General features: G+C 58.3%; 1 protein-coding gene across 1 annotated transcript in view; it reads left to right on the forward strand.

The window, feature by feature from the left end:
• The window catches only part of LINGO1 (leucine rich repeat and Ig domain containing 1), a 68,120-nt gene that overhangs the window by 1,777 nt on the left and 51,150 nt on the right, over positions 1-15,193 (forward strand). Inside the window, exon 2 of the mRNA XM_006142589.2 lies at positions 10,048-10,133. The gene's annotated coding sequence lies outside the window, so the exon portion shown is untranslated. The remainder of the gene's footprint in view (positions 1-10,047; positions 10,134-15,193) is intronic.

Here is a 15,193-nt window from a genome sequence, read left to right on the forward strand (position 1 = left end):
CAGTTTCTGGAGCAAATAGCAAACAGCCTTGCTGACATGCTAAGTGACCCAAGCTTTGTTCCAAGGTCGGGGGGTGCACAACAGTGGGCTTGCCAACGTGTTGATCCAACCGGAAGCGGAGCTCAAAGGTCGGGGGGCTCAGACAGATCCTGGGGCCTCACTGGGTCGGACTCCTCCACTAGAGAAATCCCTGTGCCTCTCTGAGCTTCGGTTTCCTCACCTGACGGGTGCAGCGAGAGCTCCCTGAGTGATGTGTGGAAGGCCCTGGCCTCTGGCAGGTGCTCAGCAAACTCTCCTCCTTGTACCCTTCCTGTTCCCTCCTGGGGGGGGGGCGGTGGGGAGTTTCCTTCAAACTTGGAAGGAGCCGCAGATGATGCAGTGGGTCAGAATCCCCGAAGTGGAGCCTGAGACGAGGATTTGGGCACTTGAGAGTTACTGTGGGCGGGGTCTCAGGAGGAGGGGTGAGGAGGGGAGATAAGCAGGGGCCCTGTGCACCCTGCAGCAGTCACTGGGTGGGCCATCAGTGGGTTCCCTGGCCTCTGTCTGCGCTCACTGCAGCCAGCCATGCCGGCATCTTCCATGGGGTGGCTTCTTGGGATCCACAGTGACCCCCAGCCCCTCCCTCTGCCTCATCTCTGGTGGTTCCTCTCTGTCCCCGCGGTCTTGGCCACGCGGTTCCCTCTGGCTGTCATGCCCTTCCTCACTCCCTGCTCCATCCTGATGATCAAGGCCTGGTTCAGGCTCCTTCCTCTCTCGGGAGCCTCTGCGTGGTCCTGGCCTGCAGCTGTCAGCGTTAGGCCGTCTTCCAGCCCCACCCTCTCTCCAGGCAGGAGCCCAAGGCCTGGCCTGCATTCCTCGGCCGCTGTTCCTGATTAGCACCCAGGCATGTGCTGTCTTCGCTTTGACTGCCAGGGAGCTCACTGCTGGCTCGTAGCCCTTTCTAATAGGTGCTCAGCCTGCATGCAGGTGGTTGCTCGGTAACCCCGTCTCCAGCGTATCATCTTCTCTCTCTCCTTTCTTGTCTTGCCCTGGTTTCAGCTCTCTTCTTGCAGCTCATGCTGTTTACTCTGCTCTCAGCAGCCTCGAACTCTTGGAAGGAGGTGGAGCGTAAATAACCGCATGGCTGTCAGTGAAGCATTCAGCCCTGGCAGCGGTCAAGGGCTGGGCCCTGGCCTTCCTATGGCGGCCCCGGGGTGTGGATGCTCCCCCAGGCATGGGGCTGGGCCTCTCCTCAAGGAGACACCAAAACCTGACCCCCAGGTCCCTGTGGATCTGATCTGCAGTAGTCAATTCTGAGTCCCCCCCCCCACCTCTCATCTTATCAGAAGCTAATGAAAGAGGCTGGGAAACCCAATCCTCTGGTAATTAAATTTACTTAACGGGTATTCAAGTGGAGTAATGAGAAGTTTAATGCAGTGATTAGATTTTTCTTTAATTAATTAAAACGAGAGCCATGTGTCTTGCCAGCAAACCAACTTGACCCTCTGCTTGCGTGTGGCAGTGGAGACGGCTGGGAGCTTGGCTGGGCACGTAGGGGCTTTGGGGCAGGGCTACCTCCCACCTGGCTCGGCCCACCCAGGTTGGTCTTTGATCAGCCCCTGCCCTGAGCCCTTGAGCGCCAGGCTGGGGCACCTAGGTCTTCTGAGTCACCCAGGGCCAGGGACCCGACCATCCCTGCCCACAGAGAGCTGCAGGCCGGACCAGGCGGCGTTAGACGGGACATCAGCAAGGGAGGCTGAAAGGCGAATGGCGTGAGGGAGGGACTTGGGCCACTGTGACCAGAGTAGGCACCTCTCATCCCACGTGTCAGCTGACACCTTGGCCTGCGTGTTCAGCTGGACCTGGGCTCCCCTCGTAGGAGCAGGACCACCTGGCCATGGAGCGGGGCGGTTGGAGAATAAGGAGAATCCGAGACAAGCACAACCTTTGTTCCCCTAGCCCACAGATGCGTGCGCGCCAGGAGGTGGCCTCCTTGCCGTGTGTCTGCTGGCGGGCTGGGGAAGCACTGCCCTTCCAACCGCGTCTCTGGGGCCAGGGCTGGGGTAGAGGGAAGCTGGGGGTCCCTCAGTTGCCTGCGTAGAGCGTAAGATGGGCCTTGCCAGGTAGAGAGTAGGCGTGGTGGAGACCCAGAGGGCAGGCCCCGGCACCCCAGTCGGGCAGTGTAGTTTTCAGGCAGTGGATAAGAGAGTGGAGGGGGTTGGGACCAGCAGATGGCCTAACTGTTACGTCACTGGACTCCCACGTCGTCAACCACAGTTTGAGTCCTGGACCCCGTGGCCTAAAACACTCCAGGCACATGTGTGTGCATGCCCAGGATCCCAAGAGAATGGAGGGGAAGGGATTGCATTGCAGCCATCCCCCCCCCGGGGGGGGGATGCACCCCTCCCCCCCCCGGGGGGGGGTTGATTTCTTACTTTTTGTCTCTCTGGGAAGCACACTATTTTTGCCCTATTGCAAAAATCTCTCTTAAAAAAAAATGTGTGGAGGGGCCTGAGTAGTTACTGGAAATGGCTTTCACTGAGCCCTGAGCCCAGCCCCACACGGAGCCCTGATCCTGGCAGACAGAACCCTGATCCTGGTCCCACCCTGAGCCCTGATCCTCACAGATGGAGCCTTGATCCTGGTCCCGCCCTGAGCCCTGATCCTCACAGACGGAGCCTTGATCCTGGCCCCGCCCTGAGCCCTGATCCTCACAGACGGAGCCTTGATCCCAGCCCCACACGGAGCCCTGATCCTGGCAGACTCGACTGAGTCTCGATCCTGGTCCTACCCTAAGCTTAGGACTAGCCTGGGAAGGAGGGTCTCGGCTCCATCCTGTCCCCTCCCGCTGGCTCTGGATCCCAGCCCTCTGAGCCCCCACACACCCCTTCCCTCCTCTCCTGGCCTAGCCCTTTCTGAACAGCCACCCTCTGCCCGCCTGGGGAAATTGAGGCAGGTCCTGGCCTGAGGACACAAGGCTCTGCCTCCCACATGGTTTTCCCGCAAAGAGCTAGAATCACATGCCTACACCTGACACCTCCACACGAGGGCCAGCTGGTTTGAAGACTTGCCACACACGTGCCTCTCAGGTCCTGAGGCATGTCCCTGGGTCCCCCCACCTTCTCGACACTCTGCAGGCACAGGGCCGAGCCCCCCCTCCCGATGGCTCATCTCCTTGCCAGGCTGGGAGCAGCTCCCCTCCGCCTGTCTCCCTCCAGGCCCTCGGCTCACCCCCGGCTTGCTGTCTGCAGTCCCACCTCACCTGCACTCCAGCTGAGGCCAATGTGTCCCCCAACACCCCATGTACGCTCACCTCCAAACCCCAGCTCTACCATCATAGCCCCCAGAATTCCTCCCTGGCTCTGTCTGCACAGTCCCCTCCGTCCTGCCAGGCTAGGGGCCAAGATGCCACTTGTTTCAAGGAGACGCCCTGCCCACTGGGCCCTGCCCACTCAGGCTCCTGGCCCGAGTCAGACTCGGGGAGGGCAGGGCTCCCTGTTCCCAGCTTCCCCACCCAGCCACCCCAGGCCTAGCCCGTAGCAGGGTGCAGGAGGTGGCTGGAGACTCTGCTTGGGAGGACTGCACCCCTAAGCCCACCCCTTTCTTTTTACTTTTGCATTTTTAAAAATATTTAATTTTATTCATTTATTTTAATTTGACCAGAGAGAGCAAGAGAGAGAGACACAGAGAGAGAGATAGTGAGAAAGCAAGCCGCCAGATCTGGGACTAGAACCGTGATTGGCCATGTGGGAGTGTCCGTGCCTTAACCAACATGTCACCTGCTGGTCTTCCAAAGCCCACCCCTTTCTCACAGTCCTGGCTGGCTCGTCCCAGCCCACTCCATGCCCCAAAGCAGTACCTGCTTCATCCTGGCTGGACAGGGCTGGGGGCTGGCTTGCAGCCCCAGCAGGCCATCCTGTGACCCTCCTGCTGTGTCCATGCCCGGGCTATGCCCAGGAAGGGCAAGGCCAACCCCAGCCTCAGAGCTCCCGGCAGGTACAGGAGCCAGGGGCTTCCAGCCTGGCAGGTGTGCTGAGCACCAGTGGGGGCAGTGTAGGACCATCGCTCATCACCTGCACTGGGACCCTGAGCGAGTCCCGTGAGCGCTCTGTGCCTTGGTTTCCTCATCTGTTACATGGGCCGATGCCAGAACTGCCACAGAGGGTTCCGATGAACAAGCCACGTGATTTAACGCACGCAGCCCACCTTTGGCACACCACACCCCCCACGTGGACTGTCAGCATGGACCAGCGCCCCCTCCCAAGGCACGGAGGGGAGCATCCAGGGAGAGTTTCTAGAAGGTGGAGGTCTATGAGCCTCACCGGAAAGATGAGGCGCAGAGACAGGGACATTCCCGGGAGAGGGGCCTGCACGGACACAGACCCGGAAGCAGTTCAGGGAACAGGGAAGGCAGTTGGGAACGTCTAGATTCGGAAAGTTTCCCCGGGGACCGGCCCGTGGCTTAGTGGTTAAGTGAGCTGGACGCACCTGTCTGCCTGCACCTTCGAGTCCTAGACCTGGCAGCTTGAGAAACATGCTGTGTGCACGTGTGTGTGCCCGAAAGCCCTGAGCGGAGGGAGACATGGAGGGGAAGGGGTTGCGGCGAGACCCAGCCTCTTGAGGGGCGCTTTCTCACTGGCCCTCTTTCCTGTCTCTTCCTGGTTAGTGCACACACCTTCTGTCAAATTTTTAAAAATCGTTTTCTTTGTTCATGATTGTGTGTGTCTGTGTATGAAAGTGCACGAGAGAGGGGTCCCCTCTGCTGAATCCAATCACGCTGCGATCCCCTTCCTCCAGTCCTGCAGCCCGCAAGATCCTGGGCACTGGTGCATACCCCGCGTGTTTCAGGCTGGCTGGGTGTGGGGATCGCCTTCTCCCGAGCTGCGCTGCAGAGCTGGCCTCACTAGTGTCTGGATTTAAGTGAAGATCGGGCAAACTGGAGGCTGGTGGTGTGCAGAGGCCCTGTCCCAAGGGACCCAGAAGGCCACCCCGAAGAATCTGGACTTGGCCTGCTGCTTGGAGCGGCCACAGACAGAGTTTAAAGCGATAGTTGCTTGAGTGAAAACACAGAAACAACACAGAAGTCTGTTGTGTGCAGTAGGAAAGTCCCTGCCCTTACACCCTGCTCTGCCCAGGCCCTGCCATTGCTAGTCTGGAGTGTCTCCTTCCAGAACCTTTTCTGCACCTTTAGAAACATATTTGTAGTTGGGGCCAGCAGATGGTGTAATGGTTACGTCTCTGAACTCCCATGTAGTCGACTGGAGTTCGAGTCCCGGACCCAGTGGATTAAAACTCATGCTGGGCCTATCTGCGGACAGGCCCAAAATCCTGAGAGGAGGATGGAGGAAAAGGGATTATAGCATGGCCTTCCCCCCTGGAGGGTAATTTCTTGCCTTCTGTGTCTCTCTGCTTTTTTCTCCAGTGAGTGCATGCACCCTATAGCAAAATGTTTCATAAATAAATAAAACCCATCTTTATATTATTTTTAAAGAATTATTTATTCAATTTTATTTATTCACTCATTCATTTATTTTAATTTGACCAGAGAGAGAGAGCAAGAGAGCGAGAAAGCAAGCCCCAGGTCTGGGACTCAACCAGGATTAGCCATGTGGGAGTGTCCAGCGTCTTAACCACCGCACCACCTGCTGGTCCCCTATATTATTTTTTAAAATACACGTTACTCCGCAGCTTCCACTTGTCACTTCCCCAGGTCTGGTGAGCACACGGCAGTGTCAGCTGCAGACCTACAGTTCATTTTCATCCTTGCCTAGCATTCCGTCGTGCGGACACAGCCTGGGCTGGTGGGCGTTTAGGTTGGCTTCCACTTTCCACTCTTGCCAAGAGGCTGCGGTGAGCAGTCGTGGTGCATCTCGCTGGCACAGGCGAGCGTTTTGTGGAGAGATTCTGTCGGGGGTCATTGGGAAGGTCGTGACACATCTTTGCATAGAAAAACACATCATGACTTTTCCGACGGCTCAATAGGGGTGCAGCTGCTGGGGCCAAGGGTAGGTTTGTTAAGTTTCAACAGGTGTAGCCCATGGCTCTTCCAGAAGGTCAGACTACTTTATATTCCCACTCTTGGTGTCCGAGCCGGACCGTTTCCCACCCATCCTCTGCACCAGACAGCTCGCTCTGTCCAATGTTGGCCGATCGCGAGAAAGATCTCGCTGTGGTTCCAGCACTCACTTCCCCCCTGCCCAGGGAGGCCGAGCGTGTTTTCCCTCCGTAAATTGGCTGTTCCTACCCATTGCTCATTTTCCTTTAGTTTTTGCTTTTTTCGTATTGATGTAAAGGAGCTGTTAGAATATTGAGAATTTAAAAACTTGCATCCGTCTTGTGTGTTGGAAATGTTTTCCCTGGCCTGCCGTTCGTCTTTTTGACTCCGTTTCTGGCATCTTTGGCCATCTAGAAGCTTTCGATCTCGATTTAGTCAAAGCTGTCAGACTTTCCCTCGGGAGTTTCACGTCTGGCTTGGAGAAGCTTGCGGCACGCGTTTTAAAAAGTGGAGCCGGGGACGAGGTCAGCTCAGTGACTGGGGACGGTCCCCTGATTGCCACCGTGTGGCAGCGGGTGCAGGGCATCACGAGGAAGAGACCAGAGAGCAGCGTGGCCTCCATGCCTGGGCGGAGGGGAGAGAGCTGGAGCTGTCAGGGTCGGCTGGCTGTGTTGGGGGACAGGAGGTTGGGGGACTCTGGAGTGGCGCCTGGGGACTGTGTAGCTGATGCCCCTGAGTTGGGGATGGCTCTAGGGAGGGAAATGCAGCAGGTGCACAGATGTGCTTCCCATGTGCGTGTGTGAACACGCATGCACACACGGGGCGTGTTCTATGTATGTGCTCAGAGACCCTCCAGAGCCATGCATCTGTCCTGTGGCCCCATGGGGGGATGTACTCTGGAGTATTTACTCTCTACCAAGTACTGTATGAGGCACCCTCCACACACACGTGTGCACACGCTCTTTAATCCCGCCTACCAGATAAGAAAGCAGGCCCAGAGAGGTTAAGTGACTTGCTGGTGGTCTCAGAGATGTAAGTGGCAGAAGGAAAGTTGTTTCACCAATTTAGATCCAACCACCCTGGCAGAGTTCCTGCCGATGACGTCAAGGCGCCTTCCATCATTTCTACCGCGACCGGCCAGTGCTGGAGCAGACCGTCCGGTGACTTCTCACTTTCCCTCTCTCTGACTCTGGCGAGTACGGGTGCCCTATGGGAAAAATGGAAAAAAAGATCATTTAAAATGGTGATGGACTGAAAAAAAAAACGAACCAGGCATACAGAAATACGTTCATCAGTCATCTGGGAAACGCAAACTAAAACCGCAGTGAGGGACTACTGCATGTCATTTCGTTGACATTTTAGAAGTCGACAGTCCTAAATGTCGTCAAGGACACAGCATCAGGAGCGTTCAGAGGTTGCTGGTGGGGATGAAAATGGTACAGTGTTGGAAAAGAGCATGGCGGCTTCTCCTAAAATTAACAACAGGTTGACTGTCCTGCTCAGCCATCCTGCTGCTGGATACCCATCCGAGAGAGAAAACCTGACGGCCATGCGGAAGCCTGTACCTGGATATTTACAGTGGCCTTATTCACACCCCCAGTGGAAATAACCCTGATGTCCTCCAGCTGGGGAGCGAATAAACCAAGGGTCACTGCCCGGCACTAACAGAGAACGAATCCCGGGACGAACAGGGCAGGCCCCCGCAGGTGCATCACGCCCAGTGCGGAAGGCCAGGCTCAGGCCACGTAGGTGACTGGATGGCATTCTGGGTAAGCGCACAGGTCAGTGGTTGCCGGAGTCCGAGAGGTGACATGTAGGGATTTGGGGGCGACTAGCGTCCGGTGCCTTGGTCGTGGCAGTGGCGCTGTGGCCATACCACAGACCCGTGCACCAGGACGGGTGAATTTCACTGTAGGCAGTGATACCTCGACAAACCCGATGGCAAAAACGCTCGCTGAGGGGCTGTCGGAACAGGGAACCCAAATGACAAATGGGCCGATGGGGGCGTGTGATGAGGTAATGGGGGGACACACACGGTGAGGGGGGGTCAGGCTTCTGAGCAGGTGCCAGCATGAAACCTAGAGAAAGAGCCAGGAGAGAGGGCGCCCCATGTGGCCGAACTGGGTAGTGCCCAGGGGGCCGGGTTAAGGGCTTGGCTCTCCCCTGAGTGCAGTTTGCAGCAGAGGGTACAGGCAGGGGGCCATGGAAGCGGAGTGCACGTAGAATGCTTGGGAGGAGTGGGGGAGAGAGGAGGGAGGGGTACCACGAGGCCAGGGAGGGGTGGGAGAGAGTGCTTCCCAGAAGATGGACGGGCCGAGATGGGAGACTGGGGGTGTACAGTGGTCCTGGGGACCTTGCTGAGGGCAGGAGCCGGGCATCCTGGGCTGAGGGGTGCTGGGGACTGTGGACACGTACGTAAAGGACTTGATGGTGGCCATGAGACCTCAGAGGGAACAGGGGGCTGTCTAGCTGTGAACCAAACTGAAGGTGGGGCTGACCCGTGGAGGACCTCAGAGGGAACGGGGGGCTGTCTAGCTGTGAACCAAACTGAAGGTGGGGCTGACCCGTGGAGGACCTCAGAGGGAACGGGGGGCTGTCTAGCTGTGAACCAAACTGAAGGTGGGGCTGACCCGTGGAGGACCTCAGAGGGAACGGGGGGCTGTCTAGCTGTGAACCAAACTGAAGGTGGGGCTGACCCGTGGAGGACCTCAGAGGGAACGGGGGGCTGTCTAGCTGTGAACCAAACTGAAGGTGGGGCTGACCCGTGGAGGACCTCAGAGGGAACGGGGGGCTGTCTAGCTGTGAACCAAACTGAAGGTGGGGCTGACCCGTGGAGGACCTCAGAGGGAACGGGGGGCTGTCTAGCTGTGAACCAAACTGAAGGTGGGGCTGACCCGTGGAGGACCTCAGAGGGAACGGGGGGCTGTCTAGCTGTGAACCAAACTGAAGGTGGGGCTGACCCGTGGAGGACCTCAGAGGGAACGGGGGGCTGTCTAGCTGTGAACCAAACTGAAGGTGGGGCTGACCCGTGGAGGACCTCAGAGGGAACGGGGGGCTGTCTAGCTGTGAACCAAACTGAAGGTGGGGCTGACCCGTGGAGGACCTCAGAGGGAACGGGGGGCTGTCTAGCTGTGAACCAAACTGAAGGTGGGGCTGACCCGTGGAGGACCTCAGAGGGAACGGGGGGCTGTCTAGCTGTGAACCAAACTGAAGGTGGGGCTGACCCGTGGAGGACCTCAGAGGGAACGGGGGGCTGTCTAGCTGTGAACCAAACTGAAGGTGGGGCTGACCCGTGGAGGACCTCAGAGGGAACGGGGGGCTGTCTAGCTGTGAACCAAACTGAAGGTGGGGCTGACCCGTGGAGGACCTCAGAGGGAACGGGGGGCTGTCTAGCTGTGAACCAAACTGAAGGTGGGGCTGACCCGTGGAGGACCTCAGAGGGAACGGGGGGCTGTCTAGCTGTGAACCAAACTGAAGGTGGGGCTGACCCGTGGAGGACCTCAGAGGGAACGGGGGGCTGTCTAGCTGTGAACCAAACTGAAGGTGGGGCTGACCCGTGGAGGACCTCAGAGGGAACGGGGGGCTGTCTAGCTGTGAACCAAACTGAAGGTGGGGCTGACCCGTGGAGGACCTCAGAGGGAACGGGGGGCTGTCTAGCTGTGAACCAAACTGAAGGTGGGGCTGACCCGTGGAGGACCTCAGAGGGAACGGGGGGCTGTCTAGCTGTGAACCAAACTGAAGGTGGGGCTGACCCGTGGAGGACCTCAGAGGGAACGGGGGGCTGTCTAGCTGTGAACCAAACTGAAGGTGGGGCTGACCCGTGGAGGACCACAAAAGGCAGTGAGAAGGGAGGGGTTCGGGCAGGACCAGGAGCGCCAGGTCAGGGAGTTTAGGCTCCTGGGTCGTGCTCACCCAGGGCTGTCCACTCCGGGCTCTGGGGAAGGGCCAGGGAGGCTGGTGCCCACGGGTGCATGCTGAGGTGGGAGGCAGTCCCGGGCCCGCTGAGCGGGGCACCCCAAGGCAGCGGGAAGCCCTGTCTCTGCCTGCAATGACCTTCTTGCCCTTCCTTACAGTGCATGCTGGGCCCGCGACGGACAGGCTGCCGCTCCCCGGGCCCCCTGAGGCCGCTCTGTTTGCCTCCCGGTGCCGTCTGACCCAGGTAGGAAGAGCGACGGGACCACCCTGCCTCGTGCCTCTGTGCTGACCCAGTGGAAGGGCGCCGGTGTGAGGACTAAGTGCCCTGACCCAAGCTGGCCCTGGGAGAATGAGCCCTGCCAGGGGCAATGGTGGGGGACACAGCGTGAGGGGAAGGCCCCAGTGACAGGGGCTCTTGGAGAAGGTGGCCGCTCAGTGCTAGCGTCCCTCACTGGGCTGCATTCCAGGGCACTGGGACCACAGTTCCACAGGTCACTTGGGATGTGTTTTCCGATGTGCCTACCAAGCACTTGGCTGTCGGAGGCTTTGCATGGAGGTTCTGCCCCTTCTCTGTCACCAGGCAGGCTCCCAGGGACTCCCCGGGGCAGGAGTGCTCCCACACAGAAAGCGCCCTCTGGGCTTTGGTCTCTTTGGCCTTTCCTCCACTCTCCTGGGTGGCCCAGGCAAAGCTTCCTGCTTGGTGCCAAGTGTCCCTAGGCTGGGGGGACGTGGGGGCCCGGGTCGTCAGGAACAGACTTCATCTGCAAGGTGAGCCCTAGGCCGACAACGAGGAGTGTTTCGCTGTAAACGTGTCCCTGGCTGCAGCAGCTTCATTTGCTAACTCTGGCAGCCTCGGTGTGGGCCGGACCCCGTCCCCTTCCTCCTGGGCCTGCTTGGCCTCGCGTCCTCTGTGCCTGTGCCGTGATGGGTATGCAGCAGGGCCAGCACTGCCCGCCGGGCGTCCCGGGGACAGAGACCTGGGCTGTCCCCGGAGGCTGGGGCAGCGCTCCAGCCTGAGATGCGCCGTGCGTTCCTGTCTCCCCTGCTCTCTGACGGCAGGGCTGGCCGCAGTGGTCCCGGGCTGGCCGGGCCTTTGCACCTGTGACAGGGGCTGGGACATGGCCTGGAACCAAGAAGGGAGCTGGGGCTAGAAAACGGTTTCATGAGCTCGGAACCTTGGGGGTGCCAGGTGGGGGTGGCGGGTCACGGGGATGAGGCGACCGAGGGCTCTGAAAGTCCTGTCCCTGCGTCCATTACTACTGGGGAGCCGTAGGAGGTGAGTTCTCCCGGAGGGGAACCGTTTTCCTGGTTGTTAAAATAATGGTCTCTGCACCGTCTGCCGACCGACCTAGAGGGGCTGCGAGCAGGTTCCTTCCCCGTTTCCTCCCGAGGGCCGACCACGCTGTCTGATGTACGTCCTTCCAGGCCTTTTCCGGCGCACTTACAGATACATATTTCAGATGAACAGACGCGGGCCAGACCAGCGATGCCACGCTGTCACTTTTGGATCGTCCGGGTTCTTCCCTGGCCTCTGCCTCCTCCATAGGGACGGCCTATAAATTATTTATCGATTATTTACCCTGTCAGGGACTGCATAGGTATGTCCAGCGTCCGGCTGTTTATAAACCTCACCCGGCAACTCCTGTGTGCACGTGCGCCCTGTCCCGGGGGAGGTTCCTGGGTGTGGGCTGTCCAGGGCAGAGGGCCTCACCTCTTATCTGCCTCCGGAAGGTCGGGCTGACTTAGGTTCTCACACCCCGTGTGTAAGAGGCTTGGTCTCCTGACCCTGCCAGCTGTACCATCCTCCGTCGCCTCCATTCCTGCCAGCCCCGTACCTGCAAATGCCTCTGCTTCGCGGCCGGTGGTCGCTGAGGGGCCGGGCGTATCCCCGTGCACCCGCCGGCCGATCGCACTTTCTCATCCGTGAATAGTCTGGTCATGCGGGCTCTCGGCCCCTTTCCCTTTGCATGTGTCATTCATTTCGCCGTTCATTATTTGTTGAGTACCTACTATGCGTTGGGTGCTGAGTGGGTTCGGGACCCGTCAGCGATTTGGACTAACAAATAGTACCTGCTCTGTGGAGTTTACCGCTAGTGGAGGAAGACGGCGAGGAGACAGGTGAACGGTGAAACCCAGGGCGCGGTGGCAGCTTTAGTGCTGAGGAGGGAGACTGGAGGGGAGAGGGGCAGCTTGGATGCGGCCGGCCGGGAAGGCTCGCTGAGAGGTGGCCTTCAGGTAAAGACCCGCGTGAAGCGTGAGTCAGCGGATGTCTGGGGAAGCGTGTTCCAGGTGGAGGGAACAGCGAGTGCCGGGGCCCTGACCCGGGGCAGGCCTGGCCTGCTGGGGACGGTGAGGAGGAGACTGTGGCTGGATCAGTGTGAGGGGCAGAGAGCAGGCGAGGAGCCCACGGGGGACCGAGCACCGATCACGCGACCTGGGGCCACCAGAGGGCTTTGGCTTTTGCTCGGCACTGGTCAGGGAACCACGGGAGGTTCTGAGTCAGGGCGCAGTGTGGTCTGAGTGACAACTGGGAAGCAGGCCAGTGGGAGGCTGCTGGCTGTGACGATCCAGAGCGGAAAGGGGGATTCAGACTAGGGATTCTGATGGAGGGGTGGAAATGGGCGGGTCCTGGAAACACATTCGAGGTAGAGCCCCGTGGGATTTGCCAGCAGAATGGATGAAGTGTGTGAGGGAGGGAGGAGATGGCCACCCGTGACTCCGAGGGTCTTGGGGTGAGAGGGGTGGGGTCATCACTGACAGGCAGGCTGCCCCCCTCTCTATGGGAGGGTGAGGAACAGCAGGTGTGACGGGAACAGGAGGGGCTCCGCTACGGGCAGGGTGGGCTGTGGGGCCCAGAGCAACACGGAGATTTATTGTCGTCGTCGTTAAATATATCTGCGTACGAGGAGGGGCCAGCAGATGGCATGGCGGTGAAGGCGCTGGGCTCCCACATCACACCAGGTGCATGCGCGTGCATACCCACGATCACCTGTGGGATGGTTTCTCACTTTCACGCTCCTGTCTCTCTGGTGAGCGCATGTGCCCTATGACAAAAGAAAAAGAATTTACGGTGGGAGTCACAGTTGAGCAGGCCACAACCACAGGCAGGCTCCAGCTGTGGGATAGAGAGCCACATGAGAGGCCCCAGACCTCCAAGTGGAACTGTCAAGGTGGCAGCAGGACATGAGGCTGGAGTTCAGGGGACAGATCTGGGCTGGAGATACAAATTCAAGGTCACCAGCAAAGGACAGGGTTCAAAGCCATGAGATTGAGGAGCGTGTGTGTGTGGGGGGGTGCAGGTACAGAGAGAAGCCAGAGGAAAGACCAGTGACCTATCAGGGACCGTGGTGAGGGGGGCTGAGGAGGAACTGACAAAGTGGTGGAGGAGGAATGACCAGTGAGGTGGAGAGGGTGTGTCATCCTGGAAGCCAAGGACATGGCCCCAGCATGTATAAAATGGGGCTGGGAAGGAACATAGGAGGCCAATTGAACATTGATTATTGCATCAGCCGGGGGCCTGCAGCGACCTTGTTTTCAGTGATGGGGAATGGGGGGGGGGGGAAGAGCAGTGAAAGACATCTTATTGATTCACAAGAAGAAATTGATTTATAAGAGGATAAGGGCTTTAACTCTGTTATGTGTTGCAAATCATTTTCACAGGTTTGTTTTTTGGGGTTTTTGTCATTAAAATTTATGTGTGTGTGTGGTTTTTTTTTTTTTTTCCCCCTCCTTTTAACTCCTCAAAAGTTTAAAATTAGCCCATGGTCGAATCTGTCATACTTTTTCTGTAGAGTTTCTGGTCTTACCCACTGCCAAATTTTTAAAATGTCCTATATTGTTTTCTAGTCATTTGTGAGATTTAAGAATATTTAAGTCTCTAGTTGATCTGGGATGTGTGTGTGTGGTGTGAGGTAGGGATCTAAGTGGGTTTTTCCAAATGACTAGCCAGTTGTTTTGACACTGTTTAGTGTATTCCCTGCTGCTCTGAAGCGCCATTCCTGTCATCTGCTAAATGTCCCCATAGTCTCATGTCCATCCAGAGCTTGCTGTTCGATGCCATTGATCTTTGCCTGGGGAGAGATTTAGGAAGTTGAGAGAATAGACTGGTGATTGATCGGGAGTAGTGTGAGCAGGCGGGGAGTGGAAGCAGACCCAGTTCCCCTCAGTGACAAAAGAGGCAACGGGAAGTCAGGGCCCACGGGAGTGCTCACAGAACTCTCACATGTCGGGGTTCCTGTGTGCTGGGCAGTTTGCACCATGATTTTGCAGGGCTGGTGTTCTGCCTGCCCATTTACAGACATGGAAACCAAGAGCTCTTAGGCATGGGGTTGAGCCCACAGGCTCTCAGTGAAGGGGAAGTGAGGAGAGGGTTCAGGGAAGCTGGGAAGGCTCCAAGCACAAAATACTCCCCACACCCCACTCTATATCCCTCCTCCCCTGCCCCCTGCTGTTGGCTGGGTCTTGAAGGTTTTCCCGTTTCCAGTGCAACCTGTTAAAACCAAAATACTCCTGGCAGGGAATCACAGTTAAGTTTACAGCTAACATCTTAATTATCAGTTAACACCCCTGCAGGGATTAGCTGACAGCCGGCTGAGGACACCAAATGGGGGCCGGGTGTGATGTGTATCTGGGTTGGGAAAGGCCGGGAGGGAGAGGAGGAGGGAAACGGAAGGGGGCTGGCAAGGAGAGGGAGGTGGAGCAGGTCCCTGTGGAGGGGAGGGGACAGAGCTGCAGGGTAGGGAGGGACAGCTTCTCTGCTTCTCTAAGGACACTTTACGGGGCGGGGGGGAGGTACTCAGAGAAGTGTCTGCTCTACACCTGAAGTCCGGGTACCAGAGAAGGTGTGTCACATGCTTGGTCTTCAGAAGGTCAGGGACCAGCTGCCCTTCCACCTCCTCTGGCCCAGTTGCCAGGAATCTCTGAGCCAGGACCTGGCTCTGACTCCCACAGACTAGATCTGTCACCCAGCCCTAAGGAGTGGGAGGAGCAGTGAGTGAGCCATCTGGAGCCTTCTTGAGGTCTCTGAGGACCTGCGTACCCAGCCAGGGCAGGAGCTCAGTCTGTGGCAGGGGCCAGGGCTCAGGGCTGTATGTGACCAGGGCAGGGCTCAGGGCTCAGGGCGTGAGCAGGGCAGGGCTCAGGGCTCAGGGCATGAGCAGGGCAGGACTCAGGGCTCAGGGCATGAGCAGGGCGGGGCAGGGCTCAGGGCTCAGGGCGTGAGCAGGGCAGGGCTCAGGGCTCAGTGTGTGAGCAGTGCAGGGCTCAGGGCTCAGTGTGGGAGCAGGGCCGGGGTCAGGGCTCAGG

The sequence above is a fragment of the Tupaia chinensis genome, unplaced genomic scaffold (assembly GCF_000334495.1).
Source record: "Tupaia chinensis unplaced genomic scaffold, TupChi_1.0 Scaffold000078_1, whole genome shotgun sequence".
Taxonomy (NCBI): Eukaryota; Metazoa; Chordata; class Mammalia; order Scandentia; family Tupaiidae; genus Tupaia; species Tupaia belangeri.